Raw genomic sequence first — 7,592 nt, forward strand, 5'->3', positions numbered from 1 at the left:
GGGGTGCAGAGGTAGCGACTGCATCGTGGCCCTTGGGGCACAACTACAGTATTAACTCTTTATTGGTGCTATGCTCATAACAATATCTTTTAGAGATACTTTGAATAGTGGTAATCATTAACAAACTGTTCCCCATCCCCTTCTTGCACCTCTGACACTGTGGTTGTTCTTGGCAGATTTTGGTGCACCGTATCAATTGTTATGTATAGAGTGCTTGGAGGGGCCCATTGTAAAACTTGCATAGGGGCCCACAGCTCCTTAGCTACGCCACTGAGGACCGCCTAACGTTGATCAGTGTCAAGTCCAGTGGGAGTGTTTTGCAGGGGATCGCACACTAATGCTCACACATCCCCACCTGAGTGACAGAGCTGAGCTCCGTCAACAGACTAGCAGACTGAAAAAAAAAGTCTGTTTCATACAGCGCTGTGATCTAATGCAGCGCTGTACTGGGCCTGTCGATCAGCTGTCCCCTGGAGGGAAAAGACAAAGGATCGCTCTCTGATGCCTATGATAGACAATACTGCTGATTGGATCTCTGGGGGAGGGAGAACATATTAAAATTAGAAATAGATTAATAAAAAAGAAAAAACTTAACTCTGCAGCAGTGATCAGAGCCCAACAGAAAGCTCTGTTGGTGGGCAGGAAGGGGGGGGGATCCATATGTGTACTAAGTTGTATGGCTCAACAGCAATCTATTAAAGCTGCAGAGCACTGAATTGTAATTGTGTGTGTGTGTGTGTGTGTGTGTGGGGGGGGGGTGGGGGGAGTTGCTATGGTCCTTAAGTGGTTAATATGTAACTGTGCAAATATAAGGTGTTTTTGCGATTCTTTTCCTTTAGGAAGAAGTAAAGTTGGAGTTATGGACAACCATAAGTTTTGGTTCTCCAAAGGACATTTGCGCAGAGATGTCACAAACACTCGGGGAAGAATTGTCTTTCTCACAACAACACTTTCAAACCCTGGATATGTTGTTTCAAGACTGGGCATTTCACCCTGAAGATGAGCCCCGCAGTAGGCGCCCACCCAACCTCAACTGACCTGGCAACCAACGATACTGTCCATGAGCTGATTATTGAGGACAGGTAAATATCCACAAAAAGGATAGCCCAGATAGTGGACATCTCATTGGAGCGTTTTGGGTTTGTCATCAGTTCCATCCTAGACATGGGTACGTTTTTAGAAAAGCAGGTGCCAAAATGTTTGAACAGTGATCAGAAGGAACGAGTTGAAGCATCCAAACCTATTTTGGCCCTTCTTGAAGCTGCAGTGGACTTTTGTCTAGTTAGCGACAGAAGATGAAACCTGGTTGCACATCCATGATCTTGAAACAAATGAACATTTAAAGGAATGGCACCACAGAGGCTCTCCGTTGCCAAAGAAGTTCTGCACCCAGAAATCAGCCAAAAATTCATGGAATTTTTTGTCTGGGACAAATATGGTATTCAGTTAGTGGACTACCTACCTCAGGGCTTTAGTATCACAGGGCAGTACTATGCTAACCTCCGGGACCAGCTGGAGTTGGCAATTAAAATGAAACGCCATGGAAAGCTGACCGAAAAGCATCTTTTTTTGCAGGACAATGCACCTGCACATGTCCAACAACACACTTATCTGACCTGGTCCCTTCCAAATATCCGTTTCTGAACTTGAAGAAACACCTGAAAGGGCAACGTTTAGAGAACACTTCTGACATCAAACATGCTGCGGAGAGCTGGTTTGAGGCTCAACTTATTTGAATGGTCTACAACAACTGAAACTACACTGTATCAAGCGCATCGGTCTCGGGGAGGAAATATGTCAGATTGTTTTTTTCTTCATAACTCTGGTTCTCTTCTTTCTGGGCAAAGCCAGGAACTTACACAGACCCCCCTCGTGTACGGGAACATCTCTTTTCTCTTATTGCCAGTCAGTGCTGCCAGTTATTGTACCATTTTAAGGGTGTACAAGACAAAGTGCAGGTGACATTTAGGACACAATAGGACTGACAAGAAATTGGAATAAAACGTATAAACCGTGATTTGACCACTTCTATATGACAATTTAATGACTCTTTCAGGTAAATGCACTGATAATCGCCAGGTTTACTGACATATGAAATATAATAAAGCAATGATCAGAAATTAAATTGGGAACAAATGGACTAAAACCAAATTTTACAGTTAACAGCTGCGTCCCCAAGTGTGACGTGTGTTCTTGGTGCCAATGACTGAGTGCAGGCAGCACGTTTTACAGGCTGGAGAGGAGGGTTATTGCTTGCATTGTAAGCAGCATGGGAAATGGATCCATCCCAGCCATGCTGTCTATGCAGCCCAGTACTATGTATTGCCACACACTGCCCTGTACAAGGTTAACTAGATTGAGGCCCCTTTCACACTAGCCTATTTTCATTGCGTTACCCTCTTTAACTGCAGGGTAATGCTAAAACATTGCAACTGACGCAAAAGCAACAGTGCATTATCGGGCAACATTCACTGCGACATGCACTGACCGAAAGTCATGCAAGTTAATGGCGGCACACACATTTAACATTTTTTCATTTTATCGTTGCAATGCGCATGCACAGAAGCGTATTTTTTCAATAAACATCCATGCAATTTTTATTTCGGCCCCAGGAAGTGAGTTTGGTTTGCAGCCAGATGAAAGATTACCCTGCACTGCCCTGTTAAACTCCAATGCCTATTTTTAACGCTGGCTGTTGGTGTGAAACTGGCCAGAAAAGTACAGAATGCCCAGGACAAATTTGTAAGCGGACCACTGGATAGAAACTAAAAAACCCTGATTGGGGCTGATCAAACAAAGCGGGTAGCCGGAAGCAAAAATGGAGCAGGTGCCGAAGTGATCAGAATAACGGTTCTATTCAATAACCGAAACCCAACTCATTATGCCGGCAGCTGCTTCCCCTTTGCTGCAGAGTCCTTTGTGCCGGTCTTCATCAATCAGCCCACGTGTTTGTAATTCAGCACCAATCATGGTTCCGCTGAGGGTGGGATGTAGTCGAGTTCAAGGTTGACAACTCTGGCACTTCCTGACAGTCAGAGTACCATTAGATGATGATGGCAGGAAGTTCTGCCAGCCTGGAGAGCTGTATTTTAGAAATCTGTAGCAAACAGGAATGACTTATTCTGCCTAGTCACTATAGTGCACTAAAAAATAGAATTACAATTCGGCATAGCATACAATAGAAACCGGTTTCTTTGCCCGTATTGCTACTTGCCCAAATCCCAAGGTGATGTCAGCTGTGTAAAATTACATTCCTCGATCATGGTGCAGCAGTGCTGAGAGCCGCCATCAGTATGTTAAACCCTGTTTATATATAAAGCTTTTCATGAAGAAATAACACTAGCACTCTTCTGTCGACAGTCAGTGAAGCTTGCACACAAAAGCTCTGAATATATTTGTATTTTGATTACTAATTGCAGAAGGTAAAGCTAAAGCAATCTCGGCAACCCAGAGAGTTCAATTCGGTATCTGCACAGAGATTGAAAAGCCTCCAGGGCAAAGTGAATGTAAGGGTCTCATCCACTGAATACACTTCGCTTAGATTTTCAGATCGCTTTTGTCAATTGCAAGGACAAGGCAAGATAATGGAGATGCGATTTGATGATTTACCAAGCCCAAACTTGGTGTATTTTTTCCATATTCTTATTAGTCTATGGGAGTGCACAAAACTGCATATCAAATAGAGTACTATGTAATATCCTTGTGATCGCCAAGTTTATTTCTTTTGTAAAAAAAAAATGAATAATGAAAAAAAATCACAACAAAAATTGCATGAAACCGCATAGAGAAAGGTGTGTTAAAATGCGGAATTCAGGATTGCAAGCATGCTGCAGTGCATTTGCGATAGTGAGTGGGAGAGGCACCTTCGGCTCAGTTCACAGTAGTCCGTTGTACACATGCATTTATAAAGGCTTGTGAACTGCAATGTAGACTGGACAGAGACTTTAACCCTCTGGGCGATACAATTATATCGCCCAGGAGGTGGCGCAGCACTATTTTTTTTAATTTTTTTGTTTTTTTAAATCATGTAGCGAGCCCAGGGCTCGCTACATGATAGCCGCAGCGCAGCGGCATCCCCCCACCCACTCCGATCGCCTTCGGCGATCAGAGTAAGCAGGAAATCCCGTTCAGAACGGGATTTCCTGCTGGGCTTCCCCGGTCGCCATGGCGACGGGGCAGGATGACGTCACCGACGTCTTGGACGTCGTGACGTCAGAGGGAGTCCCGATCCACCCCTCAGCGCTGCCTGGCCTGATTGGCCAGGCTGCGCAAGGGGTCGGGGAGGGGGGCTGCGCGGCATGGCGAGCGGCGGCGGATCGGCGGTGAGCTGCGGCGATCGGAAGTTACACGCAGCTAGCAAAAGTGCTAGCTGCGTGTAACAAAAAAAAAAAATGCAAATCGGCCCACTAGGGCCTGAGAAATCCTCCTGCGCGATATACCCCGAGCTCAGCTCGGGATTATCGCTCAGGAGGTTAATGCAAAGCCTGCACGCACCGAGTAAGAATAAAGCGATCAGTTACAACAATGCAGTAGTGCGAACAGCAGTGGCGTAGCTAAAGAGCTCTGGGCCCCGATGCAAGTTTTACATTGGGGCCCCCAAGCACTCTATACATAATTGATACGGCGCACCAAAACCTGCCAATGGCAGCTACAGTGTCAGAGGTGCAAGAAGGGAATGGGGAGCAGCTTGTTAATGATTACCACTATTCAAAGCATCTATAGAATTTAATAATATCAGTACAAGACCAATAAAGAGCTAATACTGTGTAAGAAAGAGGGCCCCTCTGGCCCAAGGGCCCCAATGCAGTCGCAACCTCTGCACCACCTATTGCTACGCCACTGGTGGCACTGTTTGCTGAGCCCCAGATTAACTCGGGCCCCATACAGCAGTCCCCCCTGTAATGTCCTGAAGCGGCCCTGGCGAACAGGCCCATAGGATTGTATGGGCAGTGAGTTAACATGCAGAATTATTTTGCTCCGCAACTGAGTAGTATGAACTAGCCCCAGAGAGGGATTAAGCTGTGACTAGCCCTAGACAAGGTAGTAGATTGGGGCCCCCTTGTGGTCCTTTTGGTAAGCTGGAGTGAAGAAAGGTCAAAGAAGGTGACAGATGGGCCCACTAGACCCCCAAGCACTTGCCTAGGTTGCCTGGTGAATGATCCTGCTCTGACTATCCCTAAGTCTATTGACTATTTAGACATTCATTATGGTGTGACCAACATGTCGGGACAAAGGGAGAAGGATAAATACAATAGTGTGCATAGGTGTTAGGCTCATGTGAAAAGATGCAGTAGCAAGAAAGCTTTAAATATACTGTAATGCAATATACAATTTTGTTTATTACATTTATCACGGTCATTTCTGGACATTTTGGGCACCCAAAGCAGCCGTTGTGTCCCCCCAACATCTGAATAGGAAGTCTGTAGCCTTCATTAATTGGCTTTACAGACACCAATGTCAAATTGATGGGCAAGATACAAAGATATTGTTTATAAAAACTACAAAGGATATACGCATTAGAAGTAATACTATTTTCTATGGCTGGTATAGAACCCCAGCGCAACTACATAAATGCAATCTTATAGCCTCCGATCTATGTTTTTGGGGATGCGGCCTCTCAGCTGACTATATACATTGCTGGTGGACTTGCCCTTTTGTACAAGAGTTCTGGAGAGATAGCTTTAAGTTGGCATCTGAAATTCTTGATGTGGGGGTAGACCCGGACCCTTGTGCTGCTTTATTTCACTACCAGGTTGATACCTTAAAGGATACCCAAAGTGACATGTGACATGATGAGATAGACATGGGTATGTACAGTGCCTAGCACACAAATAACTATGCTGTGTTCCTTTTTTTCTTTCTCTGCCTGAAAGAGTTAAATATCTGGTATGTAAGTGGCTGACTCAGTCCTGACTCAGACAGGAAGTGACTACAGTGTGACCCTCACTGCCATCTAATAACTTAGTACAGTCACACTCATAACATGTGCATTATGCAACTGATCACTGTGAACTTAGCCTTATGTTCACAGTGGTAATTTGCATGAAGCACGTGTTATGAGTGTGAACTGCAATGGGGACTGGACGTAGCCTTTAATAAAAAGCCTGCATGCAAAGAGTTAGAATAACCCGATCCTTTACAATGCAGTACATAGTTACATAGTTACATAGTTATTTTGGTTGAAAAAAGACATACGTCCATCGAGTTCAACCAGTATAAAGTACAACACCAGCCTGCTCCCTCACATATCCCTGTTGATCCAGAGGAAGGCGAAAAAACCCTTACAAGGCATGGTCCAATTAGCCCCTAAAGGGAAAAATTCCTTCCCGACTCCAGATGGCAATCAGATAAAATCCCTGGATCAACATCCTTAGGCAATGATGTTGCCTAATGATGTACGGTGAACAGGCCCATAGAATTTTATGGGCCGACCAATTTGAGAGAGAGGGCAAGGCTGCTGGGTGGGCTGGCCTGCCACCAGGTTATCTGGCAGCCCCCGCACAGCATTCCCTGACCTTCTAGTGGACCCCCTCTCATGCTCCCACGGGCCTCCCATTCAGGCACCACCACTCCCAGCATGCCTTATAGAAGAACCACAGCTCCCTGCATGCCCCCATACAGGCATCATAGCACCCAGCATGGCACCACAGCACCCAGCATACCTTCCATTGTTTTGGTGCCATGCTGAGTGCTATGGTGCCTCTATGTGCATTGCTGGATGCTGTAATGCCATGCTGGGTGCGGTGGTGCCATGCTTAGTGCTGTGTAGTGCCATGCTGGGTGCTGTGGTGCCTCTGTGGGGCATGCTGGGTACGGTGTTCTGACATGCTGGGTGCTGTGGTGGCTCTACTCTACCTGGGGGACATCCGGGGCACCCAAGATTAGATCCGGTGCACGTGCCACTGATGTTTGGGGCTAGCGATGCCCCTGCCTCTCCCGGATTTACATTCTGAAATGTATCAATGGTGGTGACATCTTTAGTTCTGCCAGGTGATCTGTACGAAATGTTCATTACTGAGAGTTCTATGCACAGAGGAAGATACTGCTTGCTTAGCAGTTGGAAAAAGCAATGTAATTGGGTACACAGACTGCAAACTGTCAGGACCTTGGTTATGACATCACATTGTGGGAGGGGTTTAACCACAATATCAGCTATACAGACCTCCCCTGAGAATCCATTTAAGAAAATGTAAAGATTTCTCGTGGGAAAGGGGGTATCGGCTATTGATTGGGATGAAGTTCAATCTCAAGTTCCTCTTGGTCTAGCTCTTCTTCGTATTCCACGCTCACTAATAGCAGGTGGAAGCAGTAGGGCCATAATAAGCGCCCACGGCTAATAATGATACAAGCCTTTACAAATAATGACCAAGAGCGTTAATGATCACATACAATGAAAGAGTGTTTTAGAAGCAATAAAGCCAAAGCATCACAATCTCTATGCACATGAACAAATACAGGGAGCATCACCATCAACCAATTAACTCCTATCTGCAAGGAGAAAATGATAAAACAATTGAGTTGTAAAAGCAGATTATGCCCCATGGACAGTCTCTCCTGTGCCCACGCACCCCTCTGACCCCCACCTCATTAGT

The sequence above is a fragment of the Hyperolius riggenbachi genome, chromosome 12 (assembly GCF_040937935.1).
Source record: "Hyperolius riggenbachi isolate aHypRig1 chromosome 12, aHypRig1.pri, whole genome shotgun sequence".
NCBI classification, from domain to species: domain Eukaryota; kingdom Metazoa; phylum Chordata; class Amphibia; order Anura; family Hyperoliidae; genus Hyperolius; species Hyperolius riggenbachi.